Source organism: Eutrigla gurnardus (assembly GCF_963514095.1).
Source record: "Eutrigla gurnardus genome assembly, chromosome: 17".
NCBI classification, from domain to species: Eukaryota; Metazoa; Chordata; class Actinopteri; order Perciformes; family Triglidae; genus Eutrigla; species Eutrigla gurnardus.
In genome coordinates this window covers 23,458,008-23,475,607 of record NC_139928.1, presented here as the reverse complement: position 1 = coordinate 23,475,607, position 17,600 = coordinate 23,458,008, and the positions used below count along the sequence as shown (strand labels likewise).

Genomic DNA, 17,600 nt, shown 5'->3' with positions numbered 1-17,600 from the left:
TGACAGGTCACTAAATACAAAAACCCATTGGTGTCATTTATTAGCAAATATGGCAAACATGGACTTTGGGCTATGATTGCTATTCACCGCATATTATTGACTGAACAGTTAAAAATTATTTACAGATTGAAATAATGTAGAAAAAAATCACATCCGCAAAATTTTAAAATAATTCCTATGACGTATTCTTCCAGTTTGTTGTGTGGTTTTGCCGTTGAGTGCAGATTGATTAACACATTCACTGATATATGATCTCCTTATAACGCTGAACTTGCACTGATGATAAATTAATTCTGCACCTTTTATTATTTTATTTAGTTATTCAGTGTTATACAAAACGTGTAGATGTACTAATATTGCATGCTCCTGATTTTCTAACAGCCGAGGATTTGCAGATTTGGTGTCGGATATCGGTGATTATGCCGCTTTAAAATTCATAGCTCCTGATTGCCGCAATTTGCATGGGGAATAGTGTATAATAAGTCAACACACATCTTTTTAGATTCAGTGTGATTCACTCCTTCCGAGGACGTCTTTGCCTGCAATCTTTGCCTATTAATCTTCTTAGAAATCACAGAATAAAGGTGCTTCATGGAGCTGCAGAACTTGCCTGAGAATCCTCACATTTTACACTTTTCTTCAGTATTGAAGTTTTCCAGTGATAGTTGTCTTTACATCTATAATAATAATAATAATAATAATAATAATAATAATAATTATTATAATTATTATCCATGTGCACACTGCAAACAGGAGATGCTAACGGCTAATTATAACGGTGCCACTTTGCCAAAATGTCATCATTGTCGCAAATCTAAAAAAAAAGGTTGTAGCTCACAGTGTATTGACTCCTTAGCAACATTGATGTTTTAAAACTCAATGATTTATGGCTAACTCATTTAAGGGGAAATTCTTTTAAGCTGAAATTTAAAGCCATTAACGTGGGCATTTCAAGATAAAATACCACATTTTCTCTAGCTTTTAATACAACAAACAGGTGTTCATGAATTCATACCAAAGCATAACATCTTCTTAGATCCAGCGTGACTTACACTCTTCGATGATGTCATTACGATGTCCCGTCGCCAGTTGACCTCTGTAACTACGCTTAGAAATAATAGAAAATAAGACGCTCCTTCTAACTGCAGAACTTGCCCGAGAGTCTTCACATTTTTAAGTTTTCTTCTGTATTTAATTAACCCAGTGATGGTTTTCATTACATCCACGTGCACACTGCACAACAGGAGATGCTAATGGATAATTCGGCATACTTTTAATGGTGCCACATCATTGAAAGTCATTTAAAGTGTTCATTTCAGCTGAAATTGCACGTTTATTGTGGACATTTCAAAATAAAATACATTTCAGGCAGAATCAGCCTGGCTGAATACATGTTTTTTTGATTGTGAACAGAATCGTGTTTGTGTGTTAGAGAGAGAGAGCTCGTTGCTCCGCTGTAATACAATCAATGAAATCTTATTGGATGTTTTTACTCTGCCTTTCTTTATTTGGTTGAGTCACAGCTGTTGTGTCTGGTTTTATTACTTTTTCAGCAGGTGGCGAAGACTTCTTTTTTTCTGCTTCTTCTTCTTTATTCAGCTCGTGGTCTCTTTGTCCCGGCTTGTTATTAGCTCGGCCGAGCACCGGTCATCCCGACATATTGAGTCCTCACCAACACCGGGTCTCCGGTCTGCGGCAACAATAACCGCGGAGGAATTCACCGTCCAGATCACTAATGAAATCTGTCGCTGTTATTCAGCGGCCGCCGTTGTTCTGATCCCGGAGTCACAGAGTGCAGATTGAAGGCTTCGGTCGAAGGACGGTGCTCGTACGTTCATGGATGTTTGCGTTCGTGTTAAACGAACAAAAGGACGGCAGATGGTTTCACGCTTTTTTTACCGAATAATCGTTAAATTGCTTTCTCAAGCGGAGAAAACCAAAAACCTGACGGTTGTTAAATCTGATTGTTGTAGTGAATCAAGCTGTTACCAATGTTTTATAGAAGGAATGATAATTACTCTGATTTTTTAGCTTTAAAAAAAATACAATAGAAATAAAAAATAATAATATATCCAAAAGTAATATGAAAAACAACACTAAAAAGATATTAAGTGTTACAAAAGTGATGAGGTCACATTCATTAAAAGCTTTCCTCCTTTGTTTTGCTGAAGAGAAAAAATGCCCCTTTAATATTATTATTTTGTATTATTTTTCATGATTATATGGTTGGTGTATGTTTTGGTATTAATCTGAATTTTCTTTGTGTTAAATGCTTCATTTTCAAGGGAATAAGTGGACTTTCTTATTATTGCAAATATACCGTTGTTATTTGAAAGCCCTATTACCCTTTACCTGCTGGGAAAACACACCTTTCTACATATTTTTAGAGGTATTTATATTTGGTGCATTGTGGGACTGAAGTATTGAGACAAGCTTTTGTGTATCTGACCGATATTAAGCCGGAAGGCGGATCGTCTTTTTTAAAAGTGAAATGAGGAGCGGTCCATCTTCAGTAAAGTAAAAACAACACGCCTGTTGGAATAAATATTTGTGGCGGCTCTTCAGGTCTCTAACACAACAAACAGGAAGGATGTGGTGCTTTTGAGCAAGGCGGCCGCGTGCAGCGTCCCAACCTCTCCGGGTAAGAAGGCCTCCGTGTCCGTTTCCACTTATGAATTCACGGCTCATTGCGTTTGCAACCCCACGGCTCCGGCAACGTGTTGTCATTGACACGGGCTCACTTCCTCAAAGGCACAGTTGTGGGTTTTGTGTAGATTTAAAGGGTCTAATATTTGTGGAAATTAAGCTGCGTCATGATCTGTGTCCGTGTTTCATTCATGCTGGCTGACGCCCAAAAAAACAGTGCATTGAACGCATCAGGTGTTTTATTTTAAAGATAAAAGAGTGGCTTGTCTTTATACGGCATCTTCATCCATAGAACGAAACTTCTGTGAAGTTGGGAATTTTAACATGGGTCGCTTTTAGAGCCTCAAGTGGTCATTTGAGGAACTGCAGGTTTTTGGCAATTCTGTATTGGCTTTGTTCGGGTGGCTTGGTTTACCCAGTCACCAAAACTCAACTTTTAAGGCAACGTAACAATGAGTTCTTGTGACAGGATCCACAAAAACATAACTTAAAGCCTTTTTGCAGATTTTTGCAAGTCTTGCATAACCGTTGAGACCCGATCCTACTGGGTGAATTCCATCTGTATTTACAGTCATCAGTTGTAAAAAAATAATTTAAAAAGTCATATACTAACCAAGAAAGATTACGCAAATGTAGCATAATCTTCAGGTGGAGCGTTTGCTGATGGTTAAACGTTATAACTCAATTAGCTCTGCAAGACCACAGTTGCCACGTCAAAACCACATCGACACCACCGGCAATGTTTATTTTCCAATTAACCAACTGTTATTTACCAGATCAAAGAAATTTGCATGTTCAGCATCAAAGCTCATCTGCTTACTTTACCGTAAGAGTCACTGCCGGTGGAAAGCCAATGTTTGCTCTCGTTTTCTTCTGTACTTTGCCGCTGAACGTAGTTTCTTGCCAGAAGTCGTTAGGAATGTTTGGATTGCCGAGAGCTTCAGTCGTCTTAACTGCTAGCTGGAGGCCGTACCTTCAACCTCACTACAGTCACGATGGCCTCAAGTTTAAACAAAATTTAAAAAACTGTGGCATCAACACTGTCTTCACAATCTGTTAATAAGATATTCTTTTTTGACGTTTTAAACAAAATAAGGGCCAGATTGTATGCATTTTCTCTCTTTGAGCTCTGCTTTGGGTCTCCACCACCAAATATCTGTCTCATTAGCTGCTTAACGCTCCGCTATGTTCGTCGGTCGTGTTGTGGTCACACAGAAACTCTCGCAAGATGGTTCAGGCTAGTCCAGAGGCCTCAAACTGGTTTTAGTTCCTGGGCCTCAACACAGTACAGTGTCATCACGTTGTTTAATTTCATGCAGAAGCTGCTGATTGGCAATATGAATGCATTATGGAATCATCATTTTATTTTAATTGTTTTTTCGTCGGAAAGCCTCTCACGTTTAACTTCTTCAACTGTATTTCCTGAAAAAATTATCCAATTTCCTCTGATAAATCAAAGAAAGGCATCATCACGGCTCCTTGGCTTAACCCCCATACTTTGCTGTACTAAACTTAGCGTAAGTTTCGTAGCGTAACGTCGTCCCGACTGACAGAACACGATAATTGAAATGCTCTAAATTTACAGTCAAGCAGAGCGTCAAGAAAAACTTGAAAAATTCTCGCCGTGTCCACGAATCAGTAGACCTCAACTCTCACGATCGGAGCCTAAACCAAAACCAGTAGCTAAAAGAGGCTAAAAATCTTGTTCTCATTGCACACAATCGTTCTATTGCTCCTATAAAAAAACGGTTTGCGTCATCGAGCCTCGCCGACTATCACCGTTAACAAAAGTTCCTCCTTTAATCAACCCTTTAATGCTTTTTAATTTGTACCAACCTGAATGCAGACAGACGGACAGACGGACAGACGGACAGACGGGCAGACAGGCAGACAGACAGACAGACAGACAGACAGACAGTCAGTCACTACCCACTAAAGAAGAAAACCCACCAGACCAATGAATGCGGCCGACTGGCTCATTTGTATGCTTTGTAAGCACTAATCAAGATATGCTAAATATCCAGATGAGCCATCAGCCTGATGTGTTGGAGGCGTGTGGATGGATGGAGGACACGTCCTCCCCCGCCGCCGCCGCCGCCGCCACATCAATCTGAGGCTTCGGTGCGTCAGAGACAGGAAGTGAGGACGTACAGGGATTCGTCTCGGTGACTTTAGCACTTAAATATTAATGCGAGCGTGCCGTGACGGAGAGCACCTGGACGCATGATGCAAACGGCTGCAAGAGCCGGGGCGGTGCACGTATAGACGGGGGAGGGTCGCGTGGTGCGTTCAGGTTACCCCGGTAACGACACACATTAAGGAGATGGAAGTTTTCACGGTCTGAGACCGATTCTGTTCATGAACTCATTTCCATTTCCAGATGTATTTTCAAATAATATTTGAGATTTAGTCAGGTGTAAACAAACGACCACATCGTAAAGATCCACTTTACATTTTATTTTTGAAACTGTCGCGTAAACAAACGTCCAGAATGTAAAAATATTTTAGTGTATTATTTTGAAACAAATGTCGTGTAAACAAACTACCAGAACATAAAAATACGTTTGCGTTTTATTTTGAAAACAAAAACAAACGTCCAGAACGTAAACAAAATTATTTTGAAAACGTAACGTAAGCAGCCGTGTAGAAAACCACGTCTACTACAGCTAAACCATGAATTTCTTAAAGACCGAGCTACAGATTTACTACTTTTTCTGTGTGTGCGTGAACGCAGCGTCTCAGCAGAGCCACACACAATAAAACCCAAATACTCACTGTTGGTTTCTCTCTGTAGTAGTTTAGTGTAGTGATGATCACCTCTGGGCCTCTGGAGCACAGTGAGAGTACTACACACACACACACACACACACACACACACACACACACAGTCAGGAGCTGGTTAGTGTCGGCTGGTGATGGATGGAGGATGAGGTCAGTCCTGAGGGGATCCGGACTCTCTGGAAAAGACCTGTTGTTCACTCACTGTGTCTCTGTGTGTCTGCTGATGATCTCATCACACACACACATACACACACACACACACACACACACACACACACACACTCACATCCTGGTGATCCCCTCTTAAAGGAAGTGGCCGGTTTTTAATGTCCTTTTGGAAATGTAATGTTTGTTGTTGTTTACGTGTCGGATTCAGAAGCAAAAAAACAACAAAAAAGTGACATAAAAATCCAAATATATAACGGAGCAGAAATGCACCTGGAAGTTCACCTGGAAGTTCACCTGGAAGTGCTTGAGTTTGACTTGGAGAAGGAGTAACCCTGGTTTGTGATGAAATCGGCTGATTTTGCGACGTTGGGGTTTCCCTGCATTCCTTGTTTCTGATGTTTCTGCTTCATAGACGGCGCTCATTAATTGTTATTTATTATTCATGTTCCGACCAGCTGAGAGATGAAGCGGCCCTTGGGGGCCCCACTGCGGGGTGTCACTGTACATTTGGGGTCTGGACCTGATCCTCAGGCCTTCACCGCGCCGCATCCTGATGATGAGGCTCTGGTGTGTTCAGGGTCCCATGTGACGTTACGGTGTCATGTTACGGTGTCATGTTACGGTGTCATGTTACAGTGTCCCGTCACGTTGTCTCGTTGTGTTGTCACGTTACATTGTCACTACGGTGTCACGTTACGTTGCACGTTATGATGTCACGTTACGTTGTCACGTTACGTTGTCACGTTACGTTGTCACGTTACAGTGTCACTACGGTGTCACGTTACGTTGTCACGTTACGGTCTCACGTTACGGTCTCACGTTACGGTCTCACGTTACGTTGTCACTTTACGTTGTCACGTTACGTTGCACGTTATGATGTCACGTTACGGTGTCACTACGGTGTCACGTTACGTTGCACGTTACGTTGTCACGTTACGGTGTCACGTTACGGTGTCGTTACGGTGTCACGTTACGGTGTCACGTTACAATGTCACGTTACAATGTCACGTTAGGATGTCACGTTACGATGTTAGGATACAATGCTACAATACGATGTTACGATCAAATGTTAAAATACAATGTTATGCTACGACATTATCACAGTACGACATTATCACGATATGTAGGAATACTTAAGTGAAAGTACGATATCATCACGATACGATATCATCACTTGGATGATAAATCATAATTTCAAATCGTCATTTTTAGATGACCGTCTCGTTTTAATATTGATTTCACGTTGATTCTGTTGTCTGTAAATTGTAAATCTGTAAAGACGTGAAGAAGGAAACGGACCCCGGTGAGTTGGCCTTTCAAAATAAAACGCTTGACTTTTCTGTCTTTTTTTAATTTGCTGGGTAATTGTTCATTAGAGTACACGGCAAGTACTGCTGCTTATGGTGAAGGTTGTTTGTGTGTGTATGTGTGTGTATTGTGTGTCCTCCAAAGTGAGACTTGCCTTCGGGTTAAAGTGGAGAGTTAATTGAAGTCAATAGAAACCAAAATAATGCAAAGCATGTGTATGCAAATGTATCACAAGCTCTCACACACACACACACACACACACACACACACACATGGATTTAAAAGCGGTGCAGCAGAGCTCCGTTTGCAGTGTTTTTAATAAACAACAACACAAGCTGGCCAGGTTGTCTTGGTGGTTATGTGGTTTAGTCTCACCTCTTAAATCTGGTCCTGATCCTGATCCTGGTCTCGTTCTGTTTCACTTAACAACATGAAAAGACTCGATTTGCATTAAGTTGAAACTTTCTCCGAAGTCTCTTTGTTTTTCTGTCTCTCTCTCTCTCTCTGACGCTCCCTTCTCTTTGGCACATGTTGCCACGGTAACCACAGCCTCTCTTTTTTCATTTCTTCTTCTTCTTTAAACGTTGGGCCAAGTTGTAGTGGTGCAGTTTTTTAAGGCCCGCATTGGTCACGCACACATTCGATCACGCAATCACACAAACTGTTTAACCTCCTCGTCTGCTTTCAGATTACCCAGAGTGCCGCTGGCCTAGAGGATCATCCAGGAGTAAAAGGAGAACGAGGAGGACGCGTGGCGATTGGAGGAGGAGGCGCAGCCTCAGAAAAGACGCTCTGACACCAGTGAAGCCCCACCCCCTTTGAGGAAGTGCAGTAAGTGTTTTTTTGTGTGTACTTTTCAGGGGGAAGACTTTGATTTTTAAATTGAGACAATCACAGAGCGATGAAAGTAGATGCTGTTTGAGGTTTTGGCAGCGATGCTCAACACTGTTTCTGCAGAGAGGAAGCACTTTCACCGGACACAATGAAGCCATGAATCACCAGAGGTGATTCTCTGAGGTTGGTGAACTTCTGTTGAAATTTGTGTAAGTGCCGTTTTGGCATTCGGCGGTTGCCAGCAGGTCCGGGTTCCCGTTAGTCCGATGGCAGCCCTGCGGAGCTCCTGATTTGTGGCGGCGGGAAGGAGGAGGAGGAGGAGTGACTATTCTGTTCCTCCTCCGCGGAGGAGCAATCAGTGACGGATGATGGCGAGCTGCTGCCGGTGACGGCGTTCCCGAGGAAGCTCGTCTCCACGGGAACGACGGCGGTTTAATTTCCACCTGCAGTGTCGGACCTGCAGCTGCTTCTTCTGGTGGTGTCAAAGTGTGTTCACTGGTGAACAATCTGGTGGATGCGATGCAGACGAGGCAAGCTGAGTGTCAATAACAGCTTTGAAGGTGCCGTGTAAATGATCCGGTGCCATCTAGTGGTGAGGCTGCAGGTTGCAGCCGCTCGAAGCGTGCTAGAACTACGGTGGCTGACGAGCAAACGCTATAAACGTGAATAGACACAACAACCCGGTCTCCGACAAAACGTTGGTTCCTGAAAAACTAAAATGCAGTTTTTAAACGGTTAAAAAGAACATCGTCAACAAACAAAACAAAACAAAGCTAAAAAAAAAAAGCTAGGATCAGTTTTCGTAAAAATCCTCACGGTTCGGTTTTATGTGAACGAACTTGATACAAATCAGAAACATGACAAACGTAGGTTAAAACTCTGCGTTTGACGCTGTTGTCGCATTTGTTTGCAAAGTAATCCACGTTTCCCTCGAAAGCCTCGTAATCCTTCGGAGACCAGGTTTTAAATGAAACGACTCGTTCTAAGCTAACGAAAACACAACGATTCTTTAATTTCATTATATACTTAAGAAAACATCATGTTATGATGAATGATCGAACATCCGGAGGTTTTGTAGCTAAACGGCTAAAAGGCCCAAAAACATTCGGATGCCTTAGAAACTCCGGGGAACCATTTCAGAAGTGACGATCTCAAAGATTTCCGTTTTGTTCCCCATGTACGTTTTATTGTTTTTCTGTCCAGTTTGAATGAAGTATGTTTTTACGACCATCGGAAGGTAAAATGACCATTTCTGTCAATGGAGTCTGGTGTCTTTCATATAACGTCTGTTTATTCGGGTCGTTGGATCGGTGGAAAGATTAACAAAGACCATGGCGAGTTTTATTTTGTTTCAGTCAAGTCTGAATTAAGAGGCTAAAGTTGCTGTTTCTGTCAGTGGAGTCTTGTGTCTTTGAGGAAGTCGACGCATACAGGGTTTCTTTGGACCAAAGAAAAGACGTTTCATTTTGTTTGTCCAGGTTGAATTTGGTGCTTTTGAGAGGACATTTGGATTTTAATTAACCAGAATGATTTTCCTTAAATTACTGTTGATTTTGTTTATTGTATTTTCAAGTCAACATGCGTCACGTAGCGTCACGCTGATAACGGGGGGAAATAATCACGAGCCCATAAATCCGTTTATTGTTTCCTGCTAAAGAGAAAAAGCAGCTGTATTAGTCCGTATATCTTCAGTACGAGCAGCTGTTTGAGAATGTGGCAGAAAGTCTGGGTGTTTTGCAGTGAAGACGAGTAAAAGGAAGCCGCTGTAAATCCCAGAGATTTGTTCAGAGTCAGCCGGAGATTTCTGATCAGACGCCTCGCAGGAGGGAATCCAGGAGGAGGAACCGGAGGTCCAGGTTCCCCCAACAAAACCGTGAAAAACGTGTGAAATCTGCATAACGATGTTCAGTTTAAAAGAGAACTAAATGTTTCTCGTCTCGTCGAAAACAAGAGAGGATCGTCTCGGCTGAGACATTGTTTTTTTGTTACCCACATTACACGCCGGCGTCGGAGACGGCGTCCATCAGAGCGAGGAAACTTAAAAGTGAATCAAACCCAGCTTCACGTCTTTGGTCCTTTTTTAGTTTTTTGTCCCATCAGCGTCCTTCAGTCCTTCACCGCAATAAAACAAACAATCCTTCAGAGGTGTTTGCTCAGCGCTTCAGTGTAAACGGTGTGTGTATTGTGGTTTATGATGCATCCAAGTGAAGGATGAAGGTGTAGAAACAAGAGAAAGAGAAGAGAAGGTGATGGAGGAGGAGGGAGAGTCACACTGGGAAGACCGAGATGGAAAAAACAGTTCAACTCTAAAACTGATGCAGAGGAACAGAAGTGCAAACAGGAAGTAGAGGAACAGAAGTGCAAACAGGAAGTAGAGGAACAGAAGAGTAAACAGGAAGTAGAGGAACAGAAGTGCAAACAGGAAGTAGAGGAACAGAAGTGCAAACAGGAAGTCGAGGAACAGAAGTGCAAACAGGAAGTCGAGGAACAGAAGTGCAAACAGGAAGTCGAGGAACAGAAGTGCAAACAGGAAGTAGAGGAACAGAAGTGCAAACGGGAAGTAGAGGAACGGAAGTGCAAACAGGAAGTAGAGGAACAGAAGTGCAAACAGGAAGTAGAGGAACAGAAGTGCAAACAGGAAGTAGAGGAACAGAAGAGTAAACAGGAAGTAGAGGAACAGAAGTGCAAAGAGGAAGTAGAGGAACAGAAGTGCAAACGGGAAGTAGAGGAACAGAAGTGCAAACAGGAAGTCGAGGAACAGAAGTGAAAACAGGAAGTAGAGGAACAGAAGTGCAAACAGGAAGTAGAGGAACAGAAGTGCAAACAGGAAGTCGAGGAACAGAAGTGCAAACAGGAAGTCGAGGAACGGAAGTGCAAACAGGAAGTCGAGGAACGGAAGTGCAAACAGGAAGTCGAGGAACAGAAGTGCAAACAGGAAGTCGAGGAACAGAAGTGCAAACAGGAAGTCGAGGAACGGAAGTGCAAACAGGAAGTCGAGGAACAGAAGTGCAAAAAGGAAGTCGAGGAACAGAAGTGCAAACAGGAAGTCGAGGAACAGAAGTGCAAAAAGGAAGTAGAGGAACAGAAGCGCAAACGGGAAGTAGAGGAAGCGTCATGTGATTAGAAAAAACAAGTTCAGAGAAGGTTTGATGCTCAAGGAAAAAAGAAAAGGAAGAAACTGTGTGTGTGGAGTCCAGGAGGGATCTGCTTTCTGAATCAGGTAGACGTGTGTGTGTGTGTGTGTGTGTGTGTGAGTGAGAGTGTGTGTGTGTGTGTGTGTGTGTGTGTGTGTGTGTGTGTGTGTGTGTGTGTGTGTGTGTGTGTGTGTGTGTGTGTGTGAGTGAGAGTGTGTGTGTGTGTGTGTGTGTGTGTGTGTGTGTGTGTGTGTGTGTGTGTGTGTGTGTGTGTGTGTGTGTGTGTGTGTGTGTGCGTGTGTGCGTGGGTCCTCCTCAGCTGGAACCAGCATGTTCGGTTCAGCGGGTTCATTCAGTAACAGTTTAAACATGGCGGCGTCTGCAGCCTCCGGAGCCCCCGCGGCGCTCAAACAAACCCACTTTGTAGTCCGAGCTGCCTCCGCGGCCGCCATCGCTGCTGAGACCGACGTTCTCAACAAAAGCTTTCTGTGTAGTTTAGCGCATTTAAAAAGTTTTTGGTGATCACATCTGGAGTCATGGAGGTCCAGAGCAGAATATCTGTTATATGAATAATAAATCATATATTCACACGGAAACTGAAAATGTGTTTATGAGAGAGTTGTCTCCTTAAAGGTACAGCTTGGAGGATTTGGCGACACCTAGCGGGGAGTTTTCAGATCGCAACTGAAACTTCTCCAATGTGCCGAGCGTGACGGAGAACGACGTGAAAACACAAAAAAGAAAATTAAGTTTCTTCTCGATAACGTTTCCAGGGAAAAGCAGTTTTTAAGGGAACAACGTGGTTTATGAACAAAACAAAAAATGTGATAAAACTACGTAGTTAGGTTTAGTAAAGAAACATTGTGGTTTGGATTTAAATGGTTATTAAATTGAAGCGAAACAATGCAAAATTGAAACAAAATCACTTAGTTTTTTTCACCCGTTTTAAAATAATCTGCGATTCGTCAAGAGCAAACGGAATCCACGACAAAATATTTGTTTTTTACAAAACATATTTTACAAAATGCTTAGGAATGCTTCAGGCTACGATGATGACATATTTATAATGTTACAATGCTAGCTGTGTATAAACGAGCATACCTGCCGACATTAGGCTGTGGAAATGAGCCCCGCCCCCCCAAATAACCCTCCACCACCGATCAGTAGAAAAGATACCAGGATGTGAACGCAAAATTACTTTTAGTTTTAAATTTGTCACCTATTTTTTCTTTCTTTGCAGCTTCTTCTGATTTCAGTGGTGGAAAACTCGAAATAGAACTTATAATAACAATACATGTTTTTATAAAGTACTTTCAACAAAGTGCTGTACAACAAGAACAATATATAAGAGTAACAACGATAAACTTAAAAAATAAAAAATGAAATAAACCACAGCAACACAACTGAGAACAATCGGGAACCATGAATACTGGGAACCGTAGACGGTGAATCTGACTGTTGGAGTGAAAACGTGGAAGTGTGTTCGTGTTGTGTTCGTGTCTGAACCCGGTGTGGGAGATCTGAACCTCTGTCAGCAGCGCAGAACGACCTGGACCAGCCGGAGCCAAACTCCACCAGCGCTGGCCGGCGTCCAGTCCGATCCCTTGGTTCTGGTCTGGAGCCAGACCCCCCCCTCGCTGGGGGCTCGGGAAGCTTTGTATTCACGGCCCTGCTGCTTTATTGAATGAGCTCTGTGGAGCCAGAGGGGGCGGAGTCAGAGGGGGGCGGAGCCCTGCTGTCACATCGTTGGGCCGACGGGTGCAGGTCGCATACGGGGTCAACGCCGCTAAAAATACGTGCAAGCATTCATGATGGTGAACCGGCTCTTCCTCCTCCTCCTCCTCCTCCTCCTCCTCCCTTGTCCTCCTCTTCCTCCTCCTCTTCCTCCTCCTCGTCCTCCTCCTCTTCCTCCTCCCCTTCCTCCTCCTCGTCCTCCTCTTCCTCCTCCTCGTTCTCCTCTTCCTCCTCCTCCTCTTCCCCTCCTCCACTTCCTCCTCCTCTTTCTCCTCCTCTTTCTCCTCCTCGTCCTCCTCCTCCACTTCCTCCTCTTCCTCCTCCTCGTCCTCCTCTTCCTCCTCCTCGTTCTCGTCCTCCTCTTCCTCCTCCTCTTCCTCCTCCTCGTCCTCCTCCTCTTCCTCCTCCTCCTCTTTTTCTTCCTCTTCCTCCTCCTCCTCTCCCTCCTCCTATCCCTCCTCCTCTTCCTCCTACTCCTCCTCTTTTTCTTCCTCTTCCTCCTCCTCCTCCTCCTCCTCCTCCTCTTTCCTCCTACTCCTCCTCTTCCTCCTCCTCCTCCTCCTCCTCTTTTTCTTCCTCCTCTCCCTCCTCCTCTTCCTATTCCTCCTCTTTTTCTTCCTCCTCCTCCTCCTCCTCTCCCTCCTCCTCTTCCTCTTCCTCCTCGTCCTCCTCCTCCTCTTTTTCTTCCTCTTCCTCCTCCTCTCCCTCCTCCTCCTCCTCTTCCTCCTCCTCCTCCTCTTTTTCTTCGTGCTCCTCCTCTTCGTGACCCTGGGCCTCTGAAGCCTGATTAAAAACCCGCTGCATCATTTAAAGAATGAACGGATGTTAAGAGGAGGAAGAGGAGGAGGAGACTCGTCTTCATCACCGTGGTGACGCTCCAGTGCTTCATGATGAAGATCATGAGTTTCAATGATGCGATGAATCAAAGTGTTTAACGGTGTTGGGCGGCCGATCTGAATGTTTGAACGTTGCCGCGGGAACAAAAGGAGCGATGCCCCGACGTCGTGATGCCTCTGATCACGCTGCTGGTAGAGAAATCGCCATCTGTTGCCTCCAAATGATGCTGCAGTCTGATGTGTGAGTGGCGGTGGCGGCGAAGCGGCGTGGAAACAGGAAGTCAGGATGTGAAAGCCGGCGGTGGGAGAGCGTGAGGAGCGGAGTGAAGGCTGCTGGGAAATCCACAACCGCTGGTGGAGGTATCGACGACTACGTGGGAGAGGATGACTCACCCCACACACACACACACCTCCTCCACAGGTGTGTGTGTGTGTGTGTGTGGGCAGGCGGCGTGGCCGGGGCAGATTGCTTGCTCGCCCCTCTCTCTCTCCTCGCTGCTGAACTTGTGTGTGTGTGTGTGTGTGTGTTTGGCAGCGGGAGACATTTAACTGGTGATTCACTTGTTTTCCTGACGGTTGTGTGTGTGATTCCTCCGAGGTCTCCGAGTGTAGAGTTTAGTTGTGTTTTTTATAAACTTTGTTTCCCTCTCTGCTGTGAAATACCGTGCGGTGGGTTGTGGGTGTGCTGAGAAGAATGTGTCATCTAGAAATCTGTGCACGGATCCAAAAAAACCTCCCTGGTTTGTTCTGTCGGGATTCTCAAAGCTCTAGAAATCGTTCACAGCGAGTTACGTGGTTAAAGTGCAGCGCTTGTTTTTAACGGCGACTAAACGGCGTCTTCTCACCGGCGGCGATGCCGATCTACGACGACTGCAGCACTTTGAAAATGGTCCTACTTCTCTCTGCTGGCCACCAGGGGGCGACTCCTCTCTGGTTGTATAGAAGTCTATGAGAAAATGGTCCTACTTCTCTCTGCTGGCCACCAGGGGGCGACTCCTCTCTGGTTGTATAGAAGTCTATGAGAAAATGGTCCTACTTCTCTCTGCTGGCCACCAGGGGGCGACTCCTTTCTGGTTGTATAGAAGTCTATGAGAAAATGGTCCTACTTCTCTCTGCTGGCCACCAGGGGGCGACTCCTCTCTGGTTGTATAGAAGTCTATGAGAAAATGGTCCTACTTCTCTCTGCTGGCCACCAGGGGGCGACTCCTCTCTGCTTGTATAGAAGTCGGGGCTTACCTGCTGATTGACAGGTCGCTACCAACACGTAGCTGTAAAGTTGACCTTGAATTATGAAGCTAACGTAAAAGTGTCGGAATTCACGATGTTCGGTGTTTTATATGGTAAAACAAAGTGGTGAAATCTCACGTTGACTGAAGACTTTTTCAGACATGGAATGAAAGAAACACTGACTTGGAGACGAGGGAACGGGAGTTTAACATCTGGGAGTAGCAGGAGGGAAGTTCTGTTTCAGGGAGAAGGAAATGTAATTTTCCTTCTCGCTCACATTGTTTGTCCCGACTCAGCAGCTCTGATTTAAGCAGCTCGTCTGTGAGTACGCAGTGATGTCATCCATTTACACAACAAACATCAAACAAGCTCATCAAACGAGTCTCAAACGTTTTGACGGAAATTTCAAAAGATAAAAGTTTTTTTTTCAAATCTCATTAAACTCTGAGTGGAGCCGACAATAGTGAGGAAAAGAAGAAACGTTTCTGCAAAATTCGGATTTGCTGAATGTCGGAATAACTCAATGAAAGTTACACGATGTGATACCGAGTTCTGAGAAAGTCCAGGAAGGAAAAGTGGGATGGTTGTGTTGGATAGTTGCGGTGTTATATATTTACGCTAGCTGCAGTGTTCACCTTACGTTGCTTTGTCTTTCTGAAAACGAAATACGTTGAACGTTGAGTGACATAAATCGCACCGGATGCTAATAACTCATTAAAAGTCACATGATAACCGAGAAAGTCCACGAAGGAATTGGAGGAAGCACACACAGGACTTTCACCCAGCAGAATACTGAAACCCAACGTTAATGTTGTTTCTAGCCATGTCGTGTAACGTCGGGACACTTGTGCGATTATTTGTGGTCATTTATTTATGCTAGCTACATTTTTATTTAAATATATATAACATGATGTTTCTCAAACTAAGTTTTTTCTAAAACAATCTTTTTTGGGGTTCAGAAGTGTCGACATTTAACGTTCCTGATGTTTCAAAAAAAAGTTCCATTTTAAAGACTTTTTTTTTAATAATTAATTTTTTCAAACTTCTGCAGGAACCCGGTCTAGGACCATGAGGAGGTCCGGATCTAAGCTCCTCTTTCAGACACAGTTTTTTTATTATTGACGCCCCGCCGACCGGCGGAAGCAGCTAACGATGGCGTTTATCCGGCGCGGCGTGATCGAGGCCACGACGAAGTCAAGTGTTTTTCAGAGTAATGAGTGTTTTATTGTGGAAGGTAGATCCGCCTCACAGCTTCCCCCCCCCCGATCTCCCGCCCACCAGCGCATTTGTTCAATTTGGTTAAGTGCCACTCAAGAGAGATTCCTCAAATCTCAAAATGATTTATTTCCAGGGGGGGGGGGGGGGGGGGGGGGGGTGTTTACAAAGGTTCAGATTTGAACATGTTTTAAAGAGCTAAAGGTTTTAAAGGTAACTCACCCGATTTCTGTGTTTTTAAATGCAGCAGAAGAAAGCGACCACATGACCCGCGTTCAGTCCGTCTGCTAATGATCGCAACTTATTCCGTTTTTTATGCATTTGTCAGAAATGGCTCGAGCCCGAGGCTCAGATTCTGGTTTGATGTCGGGTGAAAATTATTTTAGAAAGGTTTGGTTTCAGAAGTTTGTTTTTGTTCTTTTTAAATAGTAAATCTAATCCGATCACGTGACTCGTCCTGTAAAAAGGGTGAAATATCGCTACCTGTTTGCGCGATAAGGACGCTTCCAGTTGCATTATGGGAAATGTCCTTCATCGCAAAACCGATTTAGATTTGTGGCTGATTCACAAACTGACGGAGACTTGTGTCGTAAAATCACTGAGTGGAAACTTTACGAGAAGCTGAAAGAAAAATCGGGATCTATGCTAACTTCTGATGAATGTATATTTATGTTTCTAATGAATCCAACGTGTGATAACGCCTCGTATTGTTGGTTTTATTTATTTATTTATATGACAAACTGTCATCATATGGTTGTTTATTGATCGGGGCTATTGGGCTATGATGCTAGCGGTGACTTTCACTTGTTGTCATAGCAACGACAAACATCTTGCGCGACTTTATAAACATAAAGCCGATATAAACAAGTTGCTTGGTTCCGCTAACAAAACTGGAAAATGAAAACACGGTGCATACTTCCAACTGAACCACAAACGTTGCAGGAAAAATGCGGGAAATTTGTGTCCATGAATACGAATCGGTAGATTTTAATTTTGTGACTATTTCACGGAGATAAGGAATGACGAGTCGGCACTTTGAACTTCTAAATGATTATTGTTTAAAGTGAAAAGTAGCAGCACCATAAAACACTTGTGTAGCGTCGTTATTAGAAAAACATTTTTAACTTTGATTGTTTGTGTGACAGCAGTTTAAAAACACATAATAATAATGATGATGATGATGAATGCTAGCTGAGGGGAACGTCGGAGCCGTATTTTAATGCATCTCAGGTGTTTTGCGTCACAGAGCAGAGATCATGTTCCTGCTGCTCCTCGCCGCCGCGCTCCGCTGGTAACAGTATTCCCAGCGCGGGCGCCAATTGGAGATAGACTGCTGGGAAATTTTCTAAAATGACTATTCCAAATTTACAAGGTGGAGCGCTGCCACCGTTGGACAGTTTAGGGAGAGCCGCGGTGCGTGGAGCGTTTAGCTCGCCTCCCGCTGTGATGCAATCTGTTCCGAGCATCAGTCAGATCACCCGCGCTGCCGAGGAGGAGGAGGGAACCGGCCGCCGGCCAAGTCGGGAAACTCGGTAAACACCACGGAGGATTCCCCGAACCTGCGTTTCACAGCCGGCTCTCAGCGAGGCTGCAGGACTTTAAACGCCTCGATGTCCGGAAATACTAACTGATTACTGCAGAACAATCTGTTCCCTGTGTTTTTTATTTATTCTATTTTCTATTTATTGATTTTTTTATTTCATTTTATTTATTCTAT

At 43.9% G+C, this 17,600-nt stretch overlaps 1 protein-coding gene across 1 annotated transcript in view; it reads left to right on the top strand.

The window, feature by feature from the left end:
* The window catches only part of LOC311028438 (zinc fingers and homeoboxes protein 2-like), an 88,193-nt gene that overhangs the window by 23,040 nt on the left and 47,553 nt on the right, over positions 1–17,600 (top strand). The window contains exon 2 of the mRNA XM_084033008.1: positions 7,592–7,734. The gene's annotated coding sequence lies outside the window, so the exon portion shown is untranslated. The remainder of the gene's footprint in view (positions 1–7,591; positions 7,735–17,600) is intronic.